The following is an 11866-nucleotide window of genomic DNA, read 5'->3' on the forward strand; positions in this document are numbered from 1 at the left end:
AGGTCCACAGGAGAGCACAGTGCCAGCAAGATCTGTGCTGGTCCACTGCAGAAGGGGAGCTGCAACCACCCAGGAAATCTGCTGAGTCTGGCCAGGTTGGATGGGGCAGATCCACAGAAGCATGCAGGGGCAGGGCGCACTGTTAGCAAGATAAGTGAAGTGTGTTGGTGCTGCGCTGATTCCTGCAGGTGTCTATGTATCTAGAATGGGGGACAGGGGAGGGAAATGGCACCCACTGGCTCTTTTGTTCTTGAAGAAGTCTCCCAAAGTTCCCTGAGCCTCCAGCACATACTCTGATGTTATTAAATAAATCTCCTTCCTGTGCACCCCAAATATTTTTCAAACTGCTGTTTCTAAGCTATATCTCAGTGGGGCTGTTTGTTGTGCTATCTCTTTAAGGGCAGGGACTCCATTTCTTTTCACCCTCCTGGCTCTCTCAGAGCCAAGCCCACTGATTTTTTTTATTGTTATGTTAATCCCCATACATTACATCATTAGTTTTAGATGTAGTGTTCCATGATTCATTGTTCGTGCATAACACCCAATGCTCCATGCAGAACGTGCCCTCCTCAATACCCATCACCAGGCTAACCCATCCTCCCACCCCCCTCCCCTCTAGAACCCTCAGTTTGTTTTTCAGAGTCCATCATCTCTCATGGTTCGATTTCCCCCCCTTCATTCTTCCCCTCCGGCTATCTTCTTCTTCTTCTTCTTTTTTTTTTCTTAACATATATTGCATTATTTGTTTCAGAGGTACAGATCTGAGATTCAACAGTCTTGCACAATTCACAGCGCTTACTAGAGCACTGATTTTTAAAGTTCCAGGTGTTAAGCCCCACTGATTATCAAAAACTCACAAAGTCAGGCTCTTCTGGCCTTCAAAGCCAAATTTTATGAGGATTCATCTTCCCAATGCTTCCTGTGCCTAGGGTGCCTGGTGCAGGTTCTCTCCTCTCCTCTCTCCACACCTGTGATGTCCCTCCCTCCTAAGGACTCTCCCATGGGTCAGTTTGACTCCCAACCTTGTCTCTGCCCTTCCTACTCTCTACATTTAGATGTGGAGGGTCTGTTCTTCTGGTCTTCAGGTCCTTTTCTGGGTTATTTACACTGATGTGGGTGTTATCTAGGTCTATCAGTGGGATGAGATGAGCTCAGGATCCTCCTACTCTGTCCTCTTTCCCAGAAGTCCCAGGTCCACTTCTTTTTAATGAAGTGTGGGGATTGGGGCTCAGGTTCTACCCTCTCAAAGAAGGCAATAAACCATACAGATCATGCCATCTCTGCCAATTCCCACAAGTCAAATATTCAGGCTATAAAACACCATGAGAATGTTAAAAAGTGGTTATTGAAGAAAATGTCAAAAACATATAAAAGTAGGGAGAACAGTATAATGCAAACCATGTATTCATCACCCAGTTTCGACTATTACTAACTCTCGGCCAATTTTGTTTTATCTATACTCTTCTGCATTAGTTTTCTATTGCTGCATAGCAAATTATCAACATTCTTAGAGGCTTCAAGCAACATTCATTTATTATCTGACAGAAAGTCAGAAGTCTAGGAATAGTGTAACTGGTTGCTCTGCTCATGGTCTTACCAAGTTGCAAAGTATTGCCTGGAGTTACAGTCTCATGTGGGGCTTGGGACTCTCTGCCAAGCTTATGTGATTGCTGGCACATTTCAATTCCTTGTGGTTATAGGACTGAAGTCCCTGTTTTCTTGCTGGCTATCAGCCAGCAGCTTCTCTCATCTCCTAGAGAGCGCTCTCAAATCTGTGGCATGTGGCCCTCTGCATAAGCAGTTTACAACATTGTTGTTTGTTTCTTCAAGGACAGCAGAAAAGCATTTGCTGCTGCTTTTTGTCTCTTTTCATGACTATCCTCATTAGGTCAGACCCAACTAGGAAAATCTTCCTTTTTATTAACTCAAAGTCAGCCTATTAGGTATCTTAATTAAATCTGGAAAAGGTCTTATGCCATGTAGCATAACATAATCATGGGAGCAATATCTTATCATATTCACAGTCTCACCCATATTCAAGGGGAAGAGTTTATAGAGCACATGTCATCAGGGGTGGGATTCATGGGGGCCATCTGAGAATTTTGTCCACCTTAATCACCCAAATTATTTTGAAGCAAACACTTGAAAGAGTACCAATTAATATTTGTGTGTATCTCTAAAATATAAAGACTGATTTTTAAACATAACCACTATGCCATTATCACACTTAAAATAAAAATAATTCATTAATATCATCTGATATACAGTAAACATTCAAATTTTTCCTATTTTTATTATTTTTAAAGTTTGTTTGCTCATATCAGGATCTTAATGAGCTTCAAGTATTGAAGTTGGTTGATATGTCTCTTAAATTTCTTTAAGTATATAGTTTCCTTCTCCATCTTCTTTTTCCTTTGTAATTTATTTGTTGAAGAAACAGGGCCATTTTTCATATAAATTTCTTAGAATGGATTTTGTGTTTACTATTAAACTTTTTATTTTGAGATAACTATAGATTCACATGAAATTATAAGAAATAATGCAGAGATATCACGTTTACATTTACCCAGTTTCTCCAAGAGTATCAATTTGCAAAACTTTATCACAATATATAGTGAAAATGCAGAATATTTCCAACATCACAAGAATTCTTCATGTGCCTTTTAAAAACTACATTGACTTTCCTCCTGCCCCAACCCTCCCTAATCCCTATCAACCAATAATCTGATCTCCATTTCTATACATTTGCCATTTCAAGAATGATATATACATGGAATCATACAGTATGTAACCATTTAAAATTGGCTGTCACTCAGCAAAATTCTCTAAAGGCCCATCCAAGTTGTTGTGTTTATCAACAGTTCATTCCTTTTTATTGCTGAGTACTGTTTCATGGTATGCATATACCACAGTTTGTTTAACCAATCTAGGATATATAGATTATTTCCTGTTTGGAGCTTTTATTAATAAAGTTACTATAAACTTTCATGTACAGGTTTCCATGAACATCATTTTTCATTTCTCTGGGATAAATGCCCAGAAGTGCAATTTCTGGGTCATGTGGTTAAGTGTATGCTTGGGTTTTTGTTTTTTTTTAACTTAAGGAACTGTCAACTGTTTTCTAGACTAGCTATACCATTCTACATTCCCATCAACAATTTTATACATGATTGGTAGGTGTGTAATGATGTCTTAATATGGCTTTAAACTGAATTTCCCTAATAGCTAGCACATCTTTTCAGGTGCTTTTTGGCCATCTGTATATACATGGTAAAATGTTTTTCATGTTTTTTGCCCACTTTCTAACTGGATGTTTGTTTTTTGATGTTAAATTTTGAATTATTTATTTAGTCTAGATATGAGTTCCTTATCACATGTGTGGTTTGCAAATATTTCTCCCAGTCTGTGGCTTGTTTTCATCTTCTTAACAGGACCATTCACAGAGCAAGAGTTTTAATTTTGAGAAGATCCAATTTATGAATTCCTTTTATGCATCATGCTTCTGGTGTCAAGGCTAAGAACTCATTGCCAAGCCCTAGATCCCAAAGATCTTCTATTTCTTTTCTAATAGTTTTATAGTTTTTCATCTTACATTTGTGTTCATGATCTGTTTTAAGTTGATTTTTGTATAAGTTGTGATGTTTAGGTCAAGGTTCCCTTTTTCCCTATGGATTTCAGTACTATTTGTTGAAAAGGCTCTTCATCCTCCATTAAATTGCTTTTGCACGTTTGTCAAAAATCATCTTGGTATACTTATATGGGTCTATTTTTGAGTAGTGTATTCTATTCCATTGATCTATGTGTCTATCCCTCCAACAGTATCATGCAATCTTTATTACTGTAGCTATAAAATAATTATAGTATTACTATTATTATGTTCAGTTAGCCAAAAAAATAATTCTTGAAAATGGGGTTGACTGATTCCTACCAGTTTACTTTTTTCCAAATTTGTTTTAGTTATTCTACTTCCTTTGCCATTCCATATAAATTTTACAATAATCTTGTCTATATCTATAAAAAATCTTGCTGAGATTTTTATGGTAATTATATTAAACATGTATATCAATTTGGTGGAGAACTGGCATCTTGACTATGTTGAGTCTTCTGATCAATAAGTATGGTGTGTATTTATTTAGATCTTTGGGATTAACTCAACTTCTTTAATCTGTAGGATTATGTCTTTTACCAAATTTGGAAAAATTTTAGTCATTATTTCTTGAAGTATTTTTTTCAGCCCCTTCTTTCTCCTCTTATTCTGAGACTCCAGTGACATGGATTTAGATCCTTTGTTATATTTCCACAAGTCATTTAGTCTTTCTTTTTTAGTCTATTTTTCCTTTGTGTTCAGATTGGATAATTTCTACTGCTCTGGTTTTTTTTTCAAGTTTGTTCTTTTAGTTCACTGATTGTTTCCTCTGTCTCCTACATTTTGCTGTTATCCCAGTCACTGGATTTTTATTTTTTCAGTTATAAAATTTCTGCTTGTTTTTTTTTACATCATTTATTTCTTTGCTGAAACTATGTTTTTTTCTGAGGCTATTTTTAATTTGTTTTAATCATGCTCATAATTTCTCATTGAAACATTATTATGATGGCTGCTTTAAATTCTTTGTCAGATAATTCTAATATTTTTATCCTCTTGTTGTTAGCCTCCATTCATGGCTTTTCTCATTCAGTTTCAGATCTTCACAGTTCTTGGTATGATGATTTTTGTGGAAATCTGGACATTTTGTGTATTATGTTATGACACTCTGAATCTTGTTTAAACCTTATTTTAGCTGGCTTTCTCTGACACTGCTCTGGCAAGGTAAAAGGGGGTGTGACCACCTTGTTACTGACAGGTGGGAGTAGAAGTCTAGGTTGCCAATTTGGCTTCTATTCATATCCAAGGGTTGAAGGTTACCTCAGATCCTCTCACTGGAGGGCGTAAAATTCCAGGCCCCCAAGTGGTCTCCACTATCACTGCTGATGCTCAGTGGTGATGACGGATGCCATTTGGCCTTCTCTGACACCACTCTGGCAAGGGGGTTGGAGTGCCTCATTACAGCCTGGTGAAGGTGAAGTCTCTGTTCCCACTCAGCCTTGACTGGTGTTTGTGAGGATGGGGTTGCAATTATTTCTGTGGTATTGGACTGGAGTAGAGCAGTTATTGTCTAAAAGGTTTCTGTCTTGCTAGGCTGCCCCTTTCCTGGTCCTTTAGTTAGAGGGAGCAGGCTTTTGCTGGGACTTCTTTTGTCTGCATCCATTGGCATTTCCTGATTGCTGGCTTCTTCAGATCCAAGTCTGGGATATATGATGCAAGACAAAAAGAAACTCAGAGAACTTACCACTTTGCTGTTCCTCAGATCCCTAGGCCCCTAGCCAATCTGGCTTCTTCTTTCCAATTTTCAGTGTATTTTTACATTTGTTTTAAATATAATATCTAGTATTTTTAGTTGTTCTTAGCAGGAATAATAGGCAAAATACATTTACTCCATATTCTCAAAAGCAAAAGTCTCCTGACTGGATTTTGATGATTATATCTATAAGGTCAATCTATTTTCCCTCTGCTTTTCATATCAGTAAATTCTATTGATCTCTTCAAGTTCACTGATTCTATCCTCTGTCTTCTCCACTCTACTACTAAGCCCATACAGCAAGATTCTTCAGTTATTATATTTTGAATTTTATATTTTCTATCTGCTACTTTTTCATAATTTCTATTTCTTCCCTGAAATCTTCTTTTATTTTGTTTACAGAAAATTTGTAGTTGCCTATTGAACCAGTTTTATGAAGTCTTCTTTAAAATCCTTGTCAGATATTCCAGCATTTTTTTCACCTAGTGTTGGCATCTCCCAATTCTTTTCTCACTCAAATTTTTATTTTCTTGGTTCTTCGTATAAAAGGTGACTTCCAATACTATCCTGCACATTGCGGACCTTATATTTTGAACTCGAGATCCTACTACTTTTTCTTTTTAGGAAGCAATTCCCCTGTTGAAATGTACAGCAAGGCCCTGTGGGTGTCCATGTTCAACTTCCCTCTGGTCCCCTCCAATATCTCCCCAGCAAAAGTAGGGTAATGACTACACAGCCTTATTCCAGACAGATAGAGTGGAAGTTCAGCTCCCTCTTTCACTGAGCTGACACCTTCCTGGCAAATGTGAAAAAGTAACTAACACTTCACACTGGTTTAGTTTATTTTTTTTCCCCAAAATTGATTTAGTTATTCTATTTCCTGTTTTATTGCTGTAGGATAGGGTAGGTTCTCAGCTCACCACTGGCCCCAATGATACAAGGAAAGTGGAGGGGAGAGGGGAAGTAGAGTACCAAATAGCTCTGCTTCAGACTGCCTAGTTCAACATCATGCAGGAGAGAAGAGGTTGAGTAGCCCCAGCATCCTGTTCATGTTACCTTTGAAGGGGAATCAGAGCACCTCCTGGGAGATGGAAAATCAGCTCTCTACTATCTACAGCACCTTGTAGGGGAATTAGAATGTTGCCTGACTTTTCCAGGCAGAGAATGTGAAGGCTAACTCCCTGCTAATCCCTGTCAACATTACCCTGGCAGGGGAGTCCTAGGACTACCAGTTTCAACCTGGTTGGAAATGGAAGATCAGTTCTCAGCTCCAGAGAAAGTCTTCCCCATGACCCAAAATTAGGGAAAGAAGTCTTAAACATGACACCAAAAGCATGACTTACAAAAGAAAAAAAAATGATAAATTGGCATCTTCAAAATTAAAATTTTTGCTCTGAGGAACTCACTTGTTAGGAGAATAGAAATCAAGCTACAGTCTGGAAGAAAATATTTTCAAATTAATATTTTATAAAGGACTTGTATCAAGAATACATAGAGGTCTCAAAATTCAAAAATGAGAAAACAACCCAATTTTTAAAATGGGCAAAAGCATCAATTGACACTTCATTAAAATGGACATACAGATGGCAAATGAATAAATGAAAACTTGTTATACATCATTAGGCATTAGAGAAATGCAAATTAAAACCACAATATTAGGGCGCTTGGGTGGCTCAGTTGGTTAAGCGACTGCCTTCGGCTCAGGTCATGATCCTGGAGTCCTGGGATCGAGTCCCACATCGGGCTCCCTGCTCCGCAAGGAGTCTGCTTCTCCCTCTGACCCTCCCCCCTCTCATGCTCTCTCTATCTCATTCTCTCTCGCAAATAAATAAATAAAATTTAAAAAACCCCCACAATTTTATACCATGATATAACTAAAATTTTTAAATATAAGTAAATATTTAAAATAGTTAAAAAACTTTTGAAAATAACTAAAATTTTAAATATATATATGTACATTACTAAGTGCTATAGTGCAATCAGGTATGAAGAATAACTTAAACTCTCATACATTACTAGTGGGAATGTAGAATGGTACAGCCATTGTGGAAAATGATTTGGTAATTTCTTTTTTTTTCTTTTTATTATGCTATGTTAATCACCATACATTACATCATTAGTTTTTGATGTAGTGTTCCATGATTCATTGTTTGCGTATAACACCCAGTGCCCCATGCAGTACATGCCCTCTTTAATACCCATCACCAGGCTGAACCATCCCCTGACCACCCCACCCTCTAGAACCCTTAGATTCTTTGTCAGAGTCCATAGTCTCTCATGGTTCGTCTCCCCCTCCGATTTCCCTCCCTTCATTCTTCCCTTCCTGCTATCTTCTTTTTTTTTTAAACATATAATGTATTATTTGTTTCAGAGGTACAGGTCTGTGATTCAAAAGTCTTACACAATTCACAGGGCTCACCATAGCACATACCCACACCAATGTCTATCACCCAGCCACCCCATCCCTCCCACCCCCCACCACTCCAGCAACACTCAGTTTGTTTCCCGAGATTAAGAATTCCTCATATCAGTGAGGTCATATGATACATGTCTTTCTCTGATAGACTTATTTCACTCAGCATAATACCCTCTAGTTCCATCCACGTCATTGCAAATGGGAAGATTTCATTCCTTTTGATGGCTGCATAATATTCCATTGTGTGTGTATATATATATATATATATATATATATATATATACCACATCTTTTTATCCATTCATCTGTCGATGGACATCTTGGCTCTTTCCATAGTTTGGCTATTGTGGACATTGCTGCTATAAACATCGGGGTGCACGTACCCCTTTGGATCACTACATTTGTATCTTTGGAGTAAATACCCAGTAGTGCAATTGCTGGGTCGTAACATAGCTCTATGTTCAACTTTTTGAGGAACCTCCATACTGTTTTCCAGAGTGGCTGCACCAGCTTGCATTCCCACCAACAGTGTAGGAGGGTTCCCTTTTCTCCACATCCTCGCCAACATCTGTCATTTCCTGACTTGTTAATTTTAGCCATTCTGACTGGTGTGAGATGGTATCTCACTGAGGTTTTGATTTGGAATTCCCTGATGCCGAGTAATGTTGAGCACTTTTTCATGTGTCTGTTGGCCATTTGGATGTCTTCTTTGGAAAAATGTCTGTTCATGTCTTCTGCCCATTTCTTGATTGGATCATTTGTTCTTTGGGTGTTGAGTTTAAGAAGTTCTTTATAGATTTTGGATACTAGCCCTTTATCTGATATATCATTTGCAAATATCTTCTCCCATTCTGTCAGTTGTCTTCTGGTTTTGTTGACTGTTTCTTTGGCTGTGCAAAAGCTTTTTATCTTGATGAAGTCCCAATAGTTCATTTTTGCCCTTGCTTCCCTTGCCTTTGGCGATGTTTCTAGGAAGAAGTTGCTGTGGCTGAGGTCGAAGAGGTTGCTGCCTGTGTTCTCCTTTAGGATTTTGATGGACTCCTGTCTCACATTGAGATCTTTCAACCATTTGGAGTGTATTTTTGTGTGTGGTGTAAGGAAATGGTCCAGTTTCATTCTTCTGCATGTGGCTGTCCAATTTTCCCAACACCCTTTGTTGAAGAGACTGTCTTTATTCCAATGGACATTCTTTCCTGCTTTGTCGAAGATGAGTTGACCATAGAGTTGAGGGTCCATTTCTGGGCTCTCTATTCTCTTCCATTGATCTATGTGTCTGTTTTTGTGCCAGTACCATACTGTCTTGATGATGACAGCTTTGTAATAGAGCTTGAAGTCCGGGATTGGGATGCCACCAGCTTTGCTTTTCTTTTTCAACATTCCTCTGGCTATTCAAGGTCTTTTCTGGTTCCATACAAATTTTAGGATTATTTGCTCCATTTCTTCGAAAAAAGTGGATGGTAGTTTGATAGGGATTGCATTGAATGTGTAGATTGCTCTAGGTAGCATTGACATCTTCACAATATTTGTTCTTCCAATCCATGAGCAGGGAACGTTTTTCCATTTCTTTGTGTCTTCCTCAATTTCTTTCATGAGCATTTTATAGTTTTCTGAGTACAGATTCTTTGCCTCTTTGGTTAGATTTATTCCTAGGTATCTTATGGTTTTGGGTGCCATTGTAAATGGGATCGACTCCTTAATTTCTCTTTCTTCTGTCTTGTTGTTGGTGTATAGGAATGCCACTGATTTCTGTGCATCAATTTTATATCCTGCCACGTTACTGAATTCCTGTATGAGTTCTAGCAGTTTTGGGGTGGCGTCTTTTGGGTTTTCCACATTAAGTATCATATCATCTGAAAAATGAGTGAGAGTTTGACTTCTTCTTTGCCAATTCAGATGCTTTTATTTCTTTTTGTTGTCTGATTGCTATGGCTAGGACGTCTAATACTATGTTGAATAGCAGTGGTGATAGTGGACATCCCTGCCATGTTCCTGACCTTAGGGGGAAAGCTCTGAGTTTTTCCCCATTGAGAATGATATTTGCTGTGGGTTTTTCATAGATGGCTTTTATGAAATTGAGGTATGTACCCTCCATCCCTATACTCTGAAGAGTTTTGATCAAGAAAGGATGCTGTACTTTGTCAAATGCATTTTCTGCATCTATTGAGAGGATCATATGGTTCTTGTTCTTTCTTTGATTAATGTATTGTATCACATTGATTGATTTGTGGATGTTGAACCAACCTTGCAGCCCAGGGCTAAATCCCACTTGGTCGTGGTGAATAATCCTTTTAATGTACTGTTGGATCCTATTGGCTAGTATTTTGGTGAGAATTTTGGCATCCATGTTCATCAAGGATATTGGTCTATAATTCTCCTTTTTGATGGGGTCTTTGTCTGCTTTGGGGATCAAGGTAATGGTGGCCTCATTAAACGAGTTTGGAAGTTTTCCTTCCATTTCTATTTTTTGGAACAGTTTCAGAAGAAAAGGTCTTAATTCTTCTTGAAATGTTTGGTAGAATTCCCCTGGGAAGCCATCTGGCCCTGGGCTTTTGTTTGTTGGGAGATTTTTGATGACTGCTTCAATTTCCTTAGTAGTTATAGGTCTGTTCATGTTTTCTATTTCTTCCTGGTTCAGTTTTGGTAGTTGATACATCTCTAGGAATGCATCCATTTCTTCAGATTATCTAATTTGCTGGCATATAGTTGCTCATAATATGTTCTTATAATTGTTTGTATTTCTTTGGTGTTGGTTGTGATCTCTCCTCTTTCATTCATGATTTTAATTATTTGGGTCCTTTCTCTTTTCTTTTTGATAAGTCTGGCCAGGGGTTGATCAATCTTGTTAATTCTTTCAAAGAACCAGCTCCTAGTTTCATTGATTTGTTCTACTGTTCTTTTGGTTTCTATTTCATTGATTTCTGCTCTGATCTTTATTATTTCTCTTCTCCTGCTGGGTTTAGGCTTTATTTGCTGTTCTTTCTCCACCTCCTTTAGGTGTGCAGTTAGGTTGTGTATTTGACACCTTTCTTGTTTCTTGAGAAAGGCTTGTATTGCTATATACTTTCCTCTTAGGACTGCCTTTGCTGCATCCCAAAGATTTTGAACAGTTGTGTTTTCATTTTCATTTGTTTCCATGAATTTTTTAAATTCTTCTTTAATTTCCTGGTTGACCCATTCATTCTTTATTAGGATGCCCTTTAGCTTCCATGTATTTGAGTTCTTTCCGACTTTCCTCTTGTGATTGAGTTCTAGTTTCAAAGCACTGTGGTCTGAAAATAGGCAGGGAATGATCCCAATCTTTTGGTACCAGTTGAGACCTGATTTGTGACCTAGGATGTGATCTATTCTGGAGAATGTTCCATGGGCACTAGAGAAGAATGTGTATTCTGTTGCTCTGGGATGGAATGTTCTGAATATATCTGTGAAGTCCATTTGGTCCAGTGTGTCATTTAAAGTATTTCCTTGTTGATCTTTTGCTTAGATGATTTGTCCATTTCAGTGAGGGGGCTGTTAAAGTTCCCCACTATTATTGTATTGTTGTCCATGTGTTTCTTTACTTTTGTTATTAATTGGCTTATGTAATTGGCTGCTCCCATGTTAGGGGCATAGATATTTATAATTGTTAGATCTTCTTGTTGGATAAACCCTTTAAGTATGATATCGTGTCCTTCCTCATCTCTTATTATAGTCTTTGGTTTAAAATCTAATTAGTCTGATATAAGGATTGCCACCCCAGCTTTCTTTTGGTGTCCATTAGCATGGTAAATGGTTTTCCACCCCCTCACTTTCAATCTGGGGGTGTCTTTGGGTCTAAAATTAGTCTCTTGCAGACAGCATATTGATGGGTCTTGTTTTTTTATCCAATCTGATCCGTGTGTCTTTTGATTGGGGCATTTAGCCCATTTACATTCAGGGTAACTATTGAAAGATATTAAGTTAGTGCCATTGTGTTGCCTGTAAGGTGACTGTTACTGTATATTGTCTGTGTTCCTTTCTGGTCTATGTTACTTTGAGGCTCTCTCTTCACTTAGAGGACCCCTTTCAAGATTTCTTGTAGGGCTGTTTTCAAGTTTGCAAATTCCTTTAGTTTCATTTCTCCTGGAAGCTTTTTATC

The sequence above is a fragment of the Neomonachus schauinslandi genome, chromosome X, assembly GCF_002201575.2.
Source record: "Neomonachus schauinslandi chromosome X, ASM220157v2, whole genome shotgun sequence".
NCBI lineage: Eukaryota > Metazoa > Chordata > Mammalia > Carnivora > Phocidae > Neomonachus > Neomonachus schauinslandi.